The following is a 17083-nucleotide window of genomic DNA, read 5'->3' as shown; positions in this document are numbered from 1 at the left end:
TCCAAGTTACAAAAATAAGCAATTGTACAATTTATTTCACCCATACTACATCTCCTACTATATGAAGATTTGACTAACTTCCTCAACAACCACTCATCCTATTAGATATATTTAAAAATAGCATGCATTCGTTGGGAAAACTCCACCGTACCCCTCATCCGTTTTTATGCCTCCTCACTTCGTCTAGTATGCCTGTAGCGTGTTAGCCAGTGATTTTCATTCACCTACTGTTTTCGCCTTCGTGACGCAGCATGCATTTGATTAGCCATTTCTTTTCTCATTGCCTTCCAATATTCTATTTCTTGCGAGGACACTGTTAACGATTATATTTGTGGATATGGCGGAGCTCCACATTCGCTTTCGAATTGCATGCCCTCTTGTTCATACAGCATGAAGTGATCATCCAAAAGCTAATTTTTCCTAAGAAAATTGTGTAATGCATAACATGCAATAACGACATTGAGTTGCTTTTGCATATATGAATATGGAACTGGTCCCCTTAAATAGGCAAATCGTTGTTTCAAGACACCGAAGATGCGTTCAATTATATTACGAAATTAAGAGTGATGAGTATTAAATAGCTCTTTCGGCCCTTGGTCTCGACCACGTCCTTGTCCAACTCTTATGTTACATCCTCCCTTGAACAACATTAAAAAATCTGGCATCATCTTATAAGCCGCGTCAACGAGGTAGAACTTGCCTACATCTGCGAAAAAAAATTTAGTTGCATAAATACATTTTTCTAAGGTATAAAATTTTATACCAACCCATCAAACCCCAATATATATGAGTATCTATGGCATATAAATAATACAAAAAAGTTATAACTTGGAGGGGGGACTGGGAAATCGGTGTGCATTCTTATTGTACTTTCTAGCACCCGTGCATCGTGTGCGCTACCTTCCCATCTGGCATAGACATAAATGAAACGCATATCATGGTCACATACAGCTAATACGTTTTGTGATTGAGTCCCATACCTATTTGTGTAGGCCATCTGCTCTATTGCCAAAACTGAAGCAGGGATATGAGTACCGTCCAAAATACCTAAACAGTCTTGCATTTTATAAATTGCAACATAGCAAGTTATAAAATTGCTAATTAAAAGACCATAGTATTAAAATATTAGACTTAGGTGGCGCTATTAAGATGAAACTTTTTTCTTCAGAGCTTCTGATGTGCAGTTGCAATTTGGAGGACAATTGAATGATTCGGCCTCAGTCAAAGCATATCTGATTTCCTTTGGGGGGAACCCAAATATCCACAAGTGATCTCAAATTTTGGCCTCTGTTATGAAATTGCAATTTATTTTTTTCAATATATAATCTAAAAATCATTTATTGGAGCGAGTGAAGACATGTTTTACCTTGAACTAAGAATAATACTTTGTGCTATATCTTATTCGTGGATGCACATTGTCACTTTGTTTTGGTCGAATAATTCTTTGTGCAAATCAACATAATCCCAATAGCACTTCCGCTGCATTTCTATGAATGATTTTCGTTAAATGTTGAAATCTTTCGGCTACTACATAAGTTCGCGTGCTATGACTTAACATAACTAAAGTCATGTCTAGCGCTTCCTCGATCGACACATGCTTGTGTGGATTCTGAGGGACGTAGTTATTGCCTACTAGAATATCACAAAGTCCCATGAAATTGTCGACAGTGATTCAATAATTCTCCAAAATACGTAATGCGTGATCTCTTATTAGCTCTTGAACCTACTTCCAACCAGGCATGTCAGAATTGTGGTGAGGAATTTTGATAAGAGACCCATCGTAATGTTCCGCTTCAGAAGAGGAGAAAACAAAGTACGGATTAAAGTTGGTTATGTATGAATTTGGACAAAAATCTGCAATCGATGACAAAAATAGTTGTTAATTGAATAAAAAGTGAAAAAAATACCAGGACTTTACTTTATTGCTATGACTGAACGATAGAGAGATTGAACGATGGGAGGGGGAGCGTTAATACAGGACAGGTAAATAGAGGATGCAACACTGGTCAGTCCATCATATGCAAGGCTGCAGCTTTCTTAATTTCCATGTTCTTATCGAAAACTATAATAAAAGACCGCAGATGCACTTCTTTTGAGGCAAGTAAGAAACAAGAAGTCAAATTTAATGTTATGTGTATAGATATATAAAAAAGCGTGGTAAATTTATGTGTATTGATGTGTAGTGGCCAGATTCAGTGACATGGATGTGATGGAGGCCTGCATAGCTTTTGTCGTCCACTTCAAAGTTGTAGGAGTTAAGTATGTTAAACAGAGAAAGAGATATAAAGCTATCTATTCATTCATGTGGAAGTGGTGACCCCTGTTATTTTTAAATTGGTTCTCTTAAGAAAAAAAAAAGCATTTGTGCATATTAGTGGATCTGCCAAAAGCTGAATTCAATATGAAGGCATATACAATTGGCTTTATAAAAAAGATTTTCTAATATTCAAATAAACCGCGAGTTTGCCAATCAATTGAACCCCTATGACCAGACATGTCTTAAATGAACTTAAGCAAGCTAAGTGTGTTTAATCGTAAGAACATATATATATATTTGGTCATTTCTTTAAGTCAAAAAGTAAACAAAAACAAACACTTTGGAGCAGCATTCAAAAGCTAGCTGAACCAACTGATCTTCTTGGTGCAGGGAGTCAAAAATTCAGCAACTTGGTAGCATCCAAGTTATTAAAAAAAGTCCCTATTAGTGCTAAGCATCAAGTAAAAGTTACATAACGCCTTCATCATTTATGCATATCCGACACTTATTTAAATAACAAAACAGTTAAGTACATCAGAAAATAGGTAAATGTGACTAGTGCCAAAATCTGGTGGTCAAACATGCAATAAAAATCCACCAAAGACAGCAACATAATCATAAATTTGCAGGACAAACGTCTTCCATAGCAATAACAGAAACATAGGATTTTTAAAACTACAAGTTCTCAGAACTGGTTTCTCACTTCCCCTCCATTTTCGGTACGATGAACAACTCAATCCATGTCATCTGCTCACTCTCACTGAAGCTAAGAAATAAACTACGGAACTCCTCATCCAACAATTCTTTCAAGAGATACATGTGCAGTATTCTCTCTAACTTCAGACCCTCCACTACTTTTGTGGCTTCAATTGAATACTTCTCTTTTGCTGCTTTTTAAGAAACTATGGAGGAAAATTTATTGAAGTTGTTCAGAGCCTTTTGGTAGTTATCCGAACTCGACTTTCGGGACTTGGTTTCTCTTGAGCCTTCCTTCTCAGAACTGTAGGCAGCACTACCCAATGGTCGCTTGTCGGGATTTCTTAGAATAGGGCTTCCATCATCATCAGATTTTCCTTCGAATTTGTTGGGTTGATGGCAGAACTTGAAGTCACGCCTTTGCCTTTAAGGTTCGAATCACCCTTACATCTACGGACACGAGGAGACACAAATTGGGGTGGGGGTTGAGCCGAAAATTGAGCACGATTGCCTGTGACTTGTTTGCCGTCCATCACCTCATCCTATAGAATTGTCAAATCAGCACTATGTGGGTATTGAAAGTCGACATACTGATGATCCAGCTATTAAGCAAACACCATGAGATAGTTTATTAGGTAAAAGCAAATAACATATTACATTCCAGCAAATAATGGCCAACGAAATGAGCAGAATGCAAAAGTGCAGACGCTGTTTAGAAAATTCAGTTGAACTGAAAATCTCTCACAAGGCATTAATTAGCAAACTCCACGGAAGTATTAGGAGTGTCAGCACTACAAATTTCTGAAAGACAAATTCATACTAGCTAAAAAACATAGGTCAGATTAATAGGACAAAGACAATTCAGAAGTAGGTATAGACTTAGGTATTGTACCCTCCAGAATTGCACTAAAAATTGGTGGAAATGTATTCCAAGACAAAAGATTGAAGTAGTAAAGGCATGGTCGAATAAACAATTCTTGGAAAACCTCCAACTAATGTTTATTTCGCAGCATCTAAGTAAGCCAATCAGTACCATTTTGTTCTTGAATTAACAAACATGTTTAAAAACAGTCTCCACTTGATTGAACAAACAGAATCAATATTGGAATTGCTGCACAAACACACACTACAATAAAGAACCATTGTGCGTATTTTAAATTTTCAAGCACAAAAGAACTTCGCAAATTGCATAATTTCAACCATCAGCAGTGAAATGCATATAAATACTAGATAGCAGAAGTTGTCAGACAAAAAAGTAAACTTCAAGGTATCAAGGAATACCATACCTACCACAAATACGCCCATTGCTCTGCTCCGGTTAAAAAGCATCTGTGTTACTCGTCCCATCCTATCCCTGTCTCTGGCTTGGCACAATCACCTCGGAGGTGTGTGAACAGTCTTCACTTATCGATCACTCGATAGTACTTGGATTGGGATTGAGTTCCAATACAAGTTACCCCGTATTCTTGAGTCAAGTACATTGTCATTGTAGTGTGGTTTGCCAAGGTGCTCCGAGTTGCCTCCCACTTTCGATTTTTCTGCCAATCAACATACGTGCGGATATACAACTCCTCTTCCCATTCTTGCCAATGCTTCTTTTCAGGCATCTATGCATGAACAGAAAAGTATACTCAGTCACAGAAAGCAAAATCCGGGAAGCATCTAGTTATTGATTGGAATCTGGTTGGCAAATTTAAAACTCACATCAAAGTAGTTTATTAGGCTTTCTTCAAAGTCATTTAAGTCATACAAAGATTGGGCACTAACAGAAGCAATCAAACTGGATGGGGATTCTGATAAAAAGAACAAGCACAACATTCAGGTTGATTGACTGAGATGCATTTGTAAGACAAGATATGCTAGAAGAATGGTCAGAGAGTGAGCAATGCCTTACAAGTTCATAAACTTAATTTTTTCCTTTTTGTAGTGGGTATGAACACTTCCGTTTGATGTGTTTATCCTATAACTTTGTAGTTTCAGTTATGAAAAAATGTGACAAAAATAAAATAATATGACAGAAACATGTGTAGAACAAGTGAATGAAAGGGACATCAAAAAATGCATTGGAGAAGATGTTCAACTACGACACACTTGGTTGTGATTTAGTAAGGACTGAAGATGAATATTCTGTCAAGTTTAATTAAAATACACCGAGCAGCGTGTAAAGGCCTGAAATCACTATCTGATAGCTGTCAGTTTACACACAATTACATTGCTTAGCATGCAATGAAACTTCACCTATTGGAAGCCTACGAGCAAATAGGCAATAGAACTTCTCGTACCATAAACTCATAACCTTTAAGTCAGTGAAATGGAGCAACAAAACTTAACAATTCGATGCACATGATTGAGCAGATATGTCAATCAAAGAGTAAGAGGTGTTGTGAAATCACCATTCTAATACAAAAATGTGGAACAATGAAGAAGAAGTACAAAAAAAATTTAGCTGCTACAGGCGTACTAAGTTGACGGTAGAAGTAGAAATTTGGCCAGAAGAATGTCTACCTAATTCGATCTTAATAAATTGGCTTCTTACAAGTGAGTCTTATCCAATGCAAAATAGAGGCACAATTTGGAGATACCAATTCGCTCATTCATAATGGCATTCCAAATGGCACCGAAAGTATTGAATCAAATTAAGCCTTCCAATTACTTTAGTATTTCCTCCTATTTGGATAGTGAACTAGACAAATGAGAGGACAGGTGATTATCATCTACTGATAACCCAAAAAATGCCTCCAAAATATTAATTTGAAAATAATGCATAAATGTAGAAATTTCAAAAACCCTAACAGTCTCCAATTTCTACCATCAGAAAAGAGTCATCTACACATTTTTTGCGTCATACAGACCACAAGAGAAATCAAATTGAGCATATATATATATTGCAGTTGGCAAAGAAAGTGAATTACTAACCGAATTCTGTAATAACAGCTTATGTTAAAGTAATTGCTTACTTCGTTGATTTGCATTCATCCGTGAATGCCACACACGAGAAGAAAATACAAGCCAGGCACACGCGATATGTAGTGCTTCAGCACTTCCGAAGCCCAACCATGGCTACTACAGGTAACTGCAGTGGTATTTTTGTGGAAAAAAACCCAAGGGAGAGCTATTGTTTTCAATGCTCCAAGCTTCCCCTTCCAAGGTCAGTGGGATTCTGCTCTCCTTTCAGCTGGATTTTGAGCAGAGGAATCGAATCCAAGAACCAATTTTGCTAGCTTTCTGCCCTTGAGAGAAAATAAAGGCCTAACTTTTGCACTATTTGATGGGAGAAGACAGTCAGAAATCAAGAGGAGGAGAACGGTTGAGGCGAATAAATTCTGTGTAAGGAGGAACTGGGAATCGCAACTTTACCTTTACTTTTCTTCTTCATGGGTATCTTGCAACGGTAAAAAATTGCACAGTGGGAAGCTGCTAAGCATGATGTCTTACACGGCCAGCAAACCACATGCGTGGTACGATTTGGGTAGACATGTTTCTTCACGTGGATGCGGGCCCTTTTTCCACTTCGGCACCATTCCACGTGTGATTCTACCCTTACGGGCATGTTGCTTCAATTATTTGGGTTATTTGAGGTGTTGTTCAAACAGTTTTTTGTAGCATTATTTGCAAAAATCAGAATAATGGCATATCCAAATGCACCCATTGTATTTCTTGTTTAAAGTTATATAAAATAATAATTTATATCAGTAAGTTTGATTGAGGTCGATTTGATTGAATTTGAACGCGAATTTGATTAAGGCCAAATAAGATTGAGTTTGAGCCTTGGTCAATTTTAAAAACTTGATTTGAAGTATTTTTTACTCGAGAAGAGTTCAAATACTGCACTATTCAAATTTGACTCAATTTTTTATTAGTATAAGTGGAAAGATTCAAATCCGAAATCTTTTACTTATATTCCCTTTCTTTGAACTACTCAATCTATCTCTCACACCATACACTCAACTCAACTTGATGGTACCTCTACTTGATTTTATGTTTGGAATTTATCAATTTTACTATTTTGAAAAGGAAAATCATTTAAAACGTCCCTCATATTTTGCTAAATAAATTTTTTTGTCTTTCATTTTTCAATTGATAAATTTACGTTCTTCACAAAATCAAGTTGGGAAATTTTGGTTTCAACATATGTTTTCGACCACTTTTTACTGTGAATCCGTCACATGACCTATATACGGTCATTTTTTAGAGGAAAAAAAAGGTTAGATCCTATTTGTAATCAAATAAATGATCGATCTATATTCGCTTTTACCCTTAAAAAAGTAAGATTTGATCTAAATTATGTTCATTTTTTCTTTTAAAATGTGAAATCTGACCAAATTTATATTCATTTTGTACAACAAAAAAAACTAAAATTTGATTTATATATATATATAATGAATATATGGGTCACGTGGTGATTTCAGACTAAAAAGTAATCAAAAATTTAGGTTGGATCCAAATTTTACCAAATTAAATTTATAAGGAATTAAAATTAATATTTTAAAAATGAGTGATGAAAACATTTATTCAAAAAAATGAAGGTGTTTTGAGCAATTTTCCCCTTTTGAAAATCTTTTATTACTACACACTAATACACTGTCTCTTTTTTTGTTGAAAAACAAATACTATATTGTGTTAATAGATTTTCTAGAGTTAATAGCATATGGTATGCTGTAAAAATTGGAAATTTGTGTTAGTTTGAGGGTATAGATGGCAATTAATTCCTTTGTTAATTTTTGGGGCCGTTGACGAGTCATTAACAACTTTTCTTTCGCTCTTTTCCCTCGTTCAATTTTCTGTATTCTTCAATTACATCCTAATGCAGAACATGAAAGCCAGGTAGTTGACTTGCTAGATTCTCTGCAACAATCTCTACTACCGTTTTTTCTGTAATTCTCATATCCTGTTCTTTATTATTTTTTTTGGGGTTTATTTGGGTTCAATTCTCATTTCGTACATCTTGTTAAACATGATGTTTTTCTGTCCGCATTAGTTCTTGGGTTAGCAAGTTGATAGTTATGTAATGATCAAGCCTTGTTGAATTGGTAATTTAGTCGAGTGATTAAATTATAATCTTAAAAGGGTCCCTAAAGTATTGGTTGCTGCTTATGAATTTTTAGATGAACTATGATGTTGAGTAGGGGAAATGTTTTCGTTTTTTATTGGTACGTTTTTCTGAGTATAGCCGGGAGGAAGAAGGGTAAGATGATGAAAATACTTACTGGGAAAGAATGAAAAGATGAATTTGATTTTTGCCTTTAATTAGTTTACAGATGTTGCCACACTTAAGCAGAATAATTTTTCTCATTTGGGATTTTAGCTTGTTGGTCGAATTCCAAGTTTGGTGGCTTTTCTTGGTTGGGCATTTCCATAACATGTTGAAAGTGCAAAAGAAAGAGAGATGGATGCATGTTAAGGGGTATTGAAGTAATAGGAAAGTTAATGAGGCGCCTTTTTTGACAATGCCCACTTTCTTAAGTATATATTAACACGTATGTGATAAAGAAATGATCTTTTTCTGAAGGCAAAATATCTTTGATCAATCTGGTGGCGCCATGTAGTATGTAACTCTTTGTCGATCGTTAGTTGATCAATCTGGTGGCAGCATGATTATCCTGATGGGTTAATTGGCAATGAGGTGCTTCAAGCAGAGGAGTCGAACCCTAACGTATTGCTAGGAGGAAGAAAGGTAGTATAATGGAAATACATGTTGGAAAAAGAATGAAAAGATGAATTGGATTATTGCCCTGAATCAGTGTAGAGATATTGTCACACTTCAGCAGAATAGTCCTTTTCTTTTGGGTTTGTAATTTGGTGGTCATATTAGTAGTTTAGCAGCTTTTGTTGAATGACTATTTCAAAAGCATGCTGAAAGTTGCAGAGGAAGCTAACTTAAAAGGCTGGATGCATGGTAAGGGTATTGGAGTAATAGGAAAGTTAACAACATGGTGTCTATCATATGCACACTTTCTTAGGCACATATTTATGTGTATGTGACAAAGAAACAATTTTTGCATAAAGGCAGAATAGTTTTGATCAATCTGATGATATTGTGCAGGAATAGAAAGATGTTGCGTCTACAAGTCCACAGAGCAAAGAACCTTATTTGACTCAGGGCCATAGCATGTATGCTGTGACATGCTCTCACCTTGAAGTATTTCACTTCCATGTCAAATTGTGGAGCTGCACTATTGGCTAGCCAAAACACTGGGAAATTCCGTACAAAAGTCTGCCATTTTTCTATTGGAGAAAATTACTATGTCTTCTCTACAATGTTGTAATTTAGAGTCTGAGACCGATGAACTATCTGCTTTGCCTTCAGTATTGTTGCCACAAGGTTTTGTTTCTTCTTTCTTATGCAGATACATGAAAATTTGCATGTGTGGTCTATATGATGTATTGCTTAGGCCTTTAATGTGCTTTTGTTGGAGGAAAATGGTGGCCGTAATGGCTTACGTTTTGGAGGTTTTTTTGATACAATTGAGGGCGTGGGAGCTGAGGATACTGGTTTCACGTTAAGATTACAACACAGAGACAAGATTCACTTGCTCTAAGTATTATTCAATCTCTGCTATTGCAATTTACATTTTAATGTAATGAATGATTATAAGGTACGAGTCAGTGCTGTCCAGAAAAAGAACTTCTTAGTCAGTGCATTATCTTGTGTACAATTACTGAGACGTTGTATTTTTATGCATAAATGAACTTCTTAGTCAGTGCATTTATTTGCTTAGAGGTCCTAATTGTTGGGTATTGGAATTCTTTTTCAGTGACTTCAAGTGGAAGAAATCAGAAGAAAAACTTGATTTTACCCTGTAAGTTTGAAAGGAACCCGTGATTTTACCATGTTGCATTGAATATGAGACTCTCTCATGAAGCCATTAACATTCACTTTCATCTTCCTTCATTTGCCTTTCCATGTATTCTGACTTGCATTATTGGAGGGTTTTGGTACTCATTATGGTGAGTTAAAACAACACTGAGTGACTACTACTGTTATTTAAGATATATTCAAGGAGCTGAATTTGTAATGAGACAACAAGACAGACAATTTGGAAATCGATGTGCCCAATAGAAGTGAAGAAAACTCAAATAAAGCTGCTAAATCTTTTGAATGTCCTCATTCCCGGAAATTCTATGGCTTAACAGCTGTTAAGCATAACCTTGAATAAGGTTCTGAGTTGCTCAATACTTGAGAGGATTATTCCACAGTAGTTTTTGAAGGAAAAAGTTATTCTTTTGTCTGGTGAATTGGGTCTAACCAAATTGTTCTAATTTATGAAGGGAAGAAGATGTTGTGGGGGCATCTTTTATGCATTTAAGGTTGATAGCTATTAATTTAAGAAGACTTTAGCTAAATATGCAATGAAAGTTCATTTTGGGCTGCTATAGTGAATGACAATCAGTTTGGCTTATAGCATGAATATATGGACTATGAAAGAAGAATTAGGTATTGGAGTTACAATTATTCGTCTTTTTGGTCTCCAAAACATTAATCTAGGTTGAGAAGCCAAGTGACAATAAGCCTATTTCAACACATTGAATTAACTCTGGAGAAATTTATGTACACAGATGTTTCATTTCTTTGCCCATTACATTGAAGAAATTTCATTACTTCTGCCAACTTTAAAACCGTAATTTGAAGTACAGCACGTTGTTGAAATTACTTCCAAGATATATTGTTTTTAAATTCCTTCTCAAAATCTGAATTAACTTAATTAAAAGCACTTCTTATACATATTGTTATGGTTTGTGATAACTTTGAATGAATTTGTGTGAAAAGCCCTATTACTTTCTAATGAAAAGAATATGGAACTGTATATGTTAAAGTTTTCTCACCTGCCATATTGTGCTTTTGATGTGCTTGCTTCATGGTTAAAGATGTAATTTACTGTTATATGGTTCACTATTTGTAAGTTTACATGCATAATTGGATGAGACATGTCTTCTGGTGGCAGGATTATAGTCTATTCTTCCTACTTTCTCCTGCCTTTTGGTTTTCTTGTTATATCTGAGTCCCATGTTTATAATTGTTTTTTGCAACTTCGTATTGGTTCTCTAGAATCAGAAACCAAGAGATGAAAGATTAAAATGTTTCCTCTTTGGTAGGAGATTGTTATTTTCTGATTGAACTCTTGTAGCACTGGATCCTGACCTATTGACCTCAAATTTTATCACAAGATATAAGGAATACTGAATTGATTTATATGCTTAATCTTTTAAAGTTTTCTCAAATGTGAACTTGTTTGGCTTATGCTTGTTACTAGATTTCTCAGCCTAAGTCTGCAGTTCCTGATTTGGATGTATATATGCATATTTCACATGTAGCAGAGCATTATGACTGTGGACAAGTCAAAGGTCTTTGACCTTGAAAGCTGCAAATTGGGAAAACGAGTAAAAGGCATAGGTACATCGATAACATAGCATGGGATAGGGTCCTAATGCATATATTTTTCCAAATATGGAATCAATGTCCCCTTGTGCCGAGAAATTTGATTTTATTTGACAAAACAATTGGGAAAATAGTTTTTTTTTCTAGCTATTTATCAAGAAAGAGCATAACATACTATTCACTGATTTTGAGTTTTCAACATCATTCGTATGTTAATATGAAGCTTCATATATGAGGTAAATATGCCAATCCACCTCTGGAGAGAATTCAACATGCTACTTTCTTGGTCAATCTTGTATATAGCCATGAGAAGTGAAACATAAGATGTTCCCAATGTTGTCTCCAAAGAGGTGATCGATGCGGATGACTAACCACCTTTCTTTAGAAGTACATTTTCATCCTTTGAAATGTAATTTATCATTTGAAGTATCTAAAAGTTACCCAATAAAGCCATATATTTGAAATTGTCTCTGAAGCACTATTCAGTAGGCCTATTTGTGAGCAACTGTTGAGTGTTTCCTAAAACATGCCAAAATTGCCTCTTCAACTATTTTGTACTTGTGTAGGTGATGCGGTTCAGTTGACAATTCTAAGATCTTTTCCTTTTGGTGCTTTTTCTTTTTCTTCATATTTTCAGCTTTTTGACGTCTTTTGATTATTCTTTTGTGAGACTGAATCTGGTCTTGATTGTGTTACCTGAGGGCATATATTTGACCGTTTCACAAAACTTTACAAAGTTGCCCCTTAAATTGTTTTGAACTTGGGGCTGCTGTTCAGTTGACAATTCTAAGCTCTACTCCACTTTGGCTCCTTTTTGCTTTTCTATTTTTAATTTTTAATTTTTTCCTTTTCAGCTTTTTTCATATCACTTGCATTCTGGTCTTGCTGTGTTACCTGGGAAAATTAACTGGTTTCTTGAATACTTTCAACCTTTTCAAATTAACTCTGGGCTTGCCTAATTCAAATTCATAGTGAAGCTGATGATGATGAATTTAACATCTCTAAGTAAGTAATTTATGCACAGAAACACTAAACTTGTTAATAGAACGTATAAATTTAATACAGCACAGTTAGATTTGTTCATTAACTTCTTTGGATTAACGGAATATGCATTTTATGTGAATGGAATGGTATCACTACCTGTAACCAAATTAACTCAAGTTGTTTACTGAGTTTAAATGGTTAAATACATTTTGAGCTGCACCTTTTTTACCTTGGGCTTCTCTTAGTACAATTGGAAATCTAGTGTTGATGTAAATGTGTTACCAAACACCTGATTGAGCAGAATCAGATAACTATTGCGTGTTTGTCGGTATATTTGCTCCACTCAGTAAATGATGCCGGTAAAGGAAGTTGGCTACAGCTGTTATGATCATTAAAGCCTTCCATTTTTCTAAAAGACAGAGCTATAAATTTACCACAGACCTGCATGGACAATATCTCAGTCTCTCTTTCTCTTTCAGTGTCTATATTTTTTATTATGAACATTTATATTTAGAGCCTGGCTCCTCATCATAATCCCTTCAGTAAGTAATTGAACCTCAATAAGATTTTAAGGTCACCAGACATATTTTTAAAGTAAAACTTGTTCTTTAGCTTCCCTAATGCAGCAGAAAAAGAAGACAAATTTGGCATGTTACAGCCATGGTTTTCCTTTAATGGTGGATTTTATTTTTTAATTGGGTAATTGAGTTATGTATTTTTTGCAGGAAATCTGCCTAGGAAATATTCAACCTTTGAATGGTTCAATTGGTTCATCCAGGAATTTTCAGCTGTTCGATCTGGTTGAATGCAAACTCAGAGAAGACTAAAAGTCTTTGAAACTTGGTGAAAGCCAGCGAAGAAATTCACTAGAAACCAGACCAGTTTGGCCGAGGTTTTCTATTGGTGCTCTCGATTATATTTGCTGTCTTTTGATGGAGTCCTTGATTTATTTGATTTCTTTTTGTGTTTCCTTTGCATACTAGTTGCTTGTCAGGGGGTCTGGAACTAAGGCATGGGCAAAAAGAGTGATAGACTGATAGTGATTGATGGTGTTTGCAAGGCTTCTGGAAATAGATCTAAGGCTTTCATTGGCCCAATCTATGGGATTTATTCATAAATTGGGCACTAACATTTTGATTCCCCCACTAGGGTTATCTCTATTTATACAGCCCAAACAAAAGGCATATCCCGGACTCCATTTTCTTATTGCCTGATATCTGTTCCTTTTGATGCTTTCCTCCCCACCTTCCTTTCCACCTTCTGCCTCTCCTGTTCTTGCTCTGTCTTTTCCCTCCTATAGGAACATGTTGATTGCTGGTGGCCATCCATAGTTTTCTTGATTGAAAGATAGGTTTATAAATTTGGCATACTGAATTTGGCCTCTTGAAATTGTATTTTAATTTGTTTTAGAGTTTTTGCTTGAAAATCAGAAAAGGCATCAGGGGTTATGGTTGAGTTTGGGCTTTTGTTAGCTGCTAGTGAATTTTCAACATGTTAAGTCAAATCAAATTTCAGCTCTCTTTGGTTTCCTGATCATAGAAGCTATTCTTCAACTGAACTATTGTGTTCTCTCATTATTAACCTTTTTATTGTTTGGGCCTAATGAAGATGGGATGAGAAACTGACAGAGTGGTGATACCATGCGTTAGTGGATAGATTAGGTAATAGGTCATGCATCAGTAACAGTTCAGCCAACAAATCAAAGATCAAGGGTAGTTCAGCCACAGAGTTGCTATCATATAGAGAAATGCTATCTAGGCTCTCACTCTTTTTGTTTTTTTCTTTTTAATAGATTAAGGTAAAACATAGAGAAATGCAGAAATATGGAAGAGATGCAGAAACATAACCACACAATAGGATGCACTTGGGCAATGTAATGTTATTTCTGCAAAAATTTTTTAAACATTGTCTCACCATCTATTATCTTGAATGAACCTGTCAAGTCCAATCATGTAATTGGAAACAAAGAGGTTATAATCTCTATAGAATTTTCTATTCAGTTAGTATCAGTGTATATTTCATGCTTGCAGAAATAAAAAGGGCAGATGGTTGACATGTGAGCTAACATCAGAATTCTCTGTTTCTGAGCTTGTTCCTTCTCTCTCCATAATCTCTCTCCATAGAATTTTCTATCTCCAGGGTTGTTGCCAGCCATACCTTTATCAGAATCCAATTCCTTTTTTTTTCTGTTTTTAAATCTACATGACTTAGCATGTGAATCTTATTTTGCCGAAGCAAGCTAAGTATTTTAACTCTTTCCATTTTGTTTGAAGCTCCTTTATGGTTTTAAATTCTTACCCTGAGAATCTAGACGTTGTTATGTCAGAATATTCTGTTTGAGAATGACATTTTAGCAGTTGCTGTAAATCATTATGTAATGTGTCATCCGATGAGTAGTTTTTCTAACCAGTCATAGAGAAATTGGAAAAAGAAACATTTGTACGTGTCTTTTGATACATTGATTTTGCCAAAGAAAGCTTCTGCGTGTATTAATAATTCTGTGCATTGGATTAGCAAGTTTGGGCATTTCTTGCATTTTGATATGGATAAAGAGTGCGTTCAAATGATGCCGGCAACTCCAATATCTAGGGAAAGTGAAAAAGGTTGATTCTGTACTTTGGGTCTACAAAGGGGCAGCTGCATCTGATTGAAATGCGGAGGTCAAACACTGCTTTGGCATATATCTTGGAGATGAAGAGGGACTACTCAGGATGAACCTCGCAGATTCTGCCTTGTAATATCAACTGCAATGGGCACGCGACTGGTGCAACTTTCTCATAATTCAAAACATTTTGGTAGGGTAAGGTCTCTTTGTGAACCTGACCAGGGTTTCATGACACAATTCAAGTGGTACAGATGCCACCCTCATATCATGACCCTCACAGCTGTTTGATTGATGCCGGCAAAAGTAAAGCTATCAGAAGTTTATTTAGTGAAGGATCTTTCAATTCATGTAATATGTCAAACCTGACATTCACCTTTCCTGGTTCCAAAGATAAGATTATACAGGTGCTATGTGTATCGGTTGAACTCTACATGCATCTTTTTCTTTTCAAACATTGATTTATCCATACTCGTTTTTTGGGATATATTCAAGTGTTTGTTCTAGTAAATTCTCTAAATCTCTCAATAGGTACATCTTTACAACTAGGATGGTCAGCTAGTTTGGGACAGGAACTTCAGACGCAAACAGGCACTATCTCATGAAAAGAGATATATGATTTAGAAGGAAAATGGTCCGAGCAAGATGCTGAACATGATTTATGGTTTCGATCTTACTTTCTGTCGGTATATATTGTATATCAGTCAATATATCAGGAATTGGAATAGATTTCTGCGGTATCTTCGATTGAACTCAGCTGCAGGATTTCTTGAAGGAAAATATCAGGTATAGTTTTCCAAAATAAAAGCAATCTAAGTCTTTCAAAGTGAAGAAATACAAGTAGCTTTTGGTCCCAAGTTTAGGGATCCAAACTCAGATTGGCATGCACAACTTCACCGCATATTATGTTTTTTGCATGGAGTCTAGGAAGTTGCTCCAACTTAAAATTGATCAAGGAATAAGATCAAAGTACATAAAAGGCAGCTTCATTTTCATTTCCAGTGTCTCTTGACCTAAACCAGATGCCACATTTTACGAGATTTCTATCATTTTCAATTGAAAGCCCCTGTAGAAAAAATCAACTCAAACTGGAAAGGAATTGCTTCTTGGCATAGACTTTGTTCAGGGCGAGTTAGAAAAGTATCATTTACTCCTTCATTGCCTGCGTAAACTTTTGTACAAAAATCAGTTTGGCAATCTTTTTTGGATCACAGTCAACTTGCCTGGTAAAGTGAGTTTAACAAGTTGAGTGAGCTCATGCTCGCAGTTCCATATCAACTTTCAATGGTCTTGGTTTTTTTTTTCCTCCTCTTTTCTTTTTTGATTAAAGTATTAGATTATTTTGTAATTTTATTCGCATTGATTAACTTTGTTTTTTCAAAAATACAAGGCTAACTAAGAATTGATAAAGCCCACCACCATAATAATACTACTATATATGATCCACCACGGCCTAGATCTGTCCCAACCACATTTTGGGTACAGATTTTTCCCGATTGATTATTTGGTGTGATGTGCAAGTATGTGCTTGATTTTCTTTTTCTCATATTGGGATTTTTAAAACCCCAGCAAGTAGAACATATTGTTCTTTTTGGATTTTGGTTGTATTCATTGGTCTGTACCTTTTTCTTGAGACTGAGCTGCTAATTTTTTTTGTTATCCTCTCGTGTTGGATAGCAGAAACTAGAGCAAATGCATTAAATTTTGCCAATGTTTTGATGCATTAAAGATCATGAATTGATGCTTGGTTTTATACTTTGTTGGTTAAACAAAGCCAAAAGAAGATGATGTTCCATTCCAACTTCCTACCAAGCAAGAAGGCAAGAAGCAGAAAAGAATCAGTCCAGATGCCACTGCCAGTATTGTAGTCACTAGTCAGTAGCCATTTTCCCAAATTCAGGTTCTCTGAAATGTCTGACCAGCATGTCTCTAGAGTTCCAAACAGTTCACAAAAAAAGAAAAATCGAAGATGGGGAAAAACATTTAGGAATGGTGATGGCTGGTGATCACCATGCAGGCACAGATGTTAATGCAGAATTTGTATATCCTTGGATGGGAATTGCTGCAAATATTCCTGATGACAATAGAAATGGACAAGATGTTCGAAGCTGCGGCTCTAAGGTTAAGAATGATCTGACTATGAAAGAGTTTAATCCAATGACCGTGC

The 17083-nt window shown here is 35.6% G+C and overlaps 1 long non-coding RNA gene across 2 annotated transcripts; it reads left to right on the top strand.

Moving 5' to 3' along the window:
- Positions 1–7697: 7697 nt before the first annotated feature.
- Positions 7698–15377, top strand: LOC113749459. Of its 2 annotated transcripts, none has more exons than XR_003464528.1 (4): positions 7698–7777; positions 8997–9275; positions 9709–9753; positions 13040–15377. It is a non-coding gene; the product is annotated as an uncharacterized LOC113749459 (long non-coding RNA). The 2 variants fall into 2 exon arrangements; XR_003464540.1 differs by having other exon boundaries at positions 8997–9492.
- Positions 15378–17083: the final 1706 nt, after the last annotated feature.

This window comes from Coffea eugenioides, chromosome 1, assembly GCF_003713205.1.
Source record: "Coffea eugenioides isolate CCC68of chromosome 1, Ceug_1.0, whole genome shotgun sequence".
NCBI classification, from domain to species: Eukaryota; Viridiplantae; Streptophyta; class Magnoliopsida; order Gentianales; family Rubiaceae; genus Coffea; species Coffea eugenioides.
The sequence above is the reverse complement of the archived record's forward strand: the minus strand, read 5'-3'. Positions and strand labels throughout refer to the sequence as shown.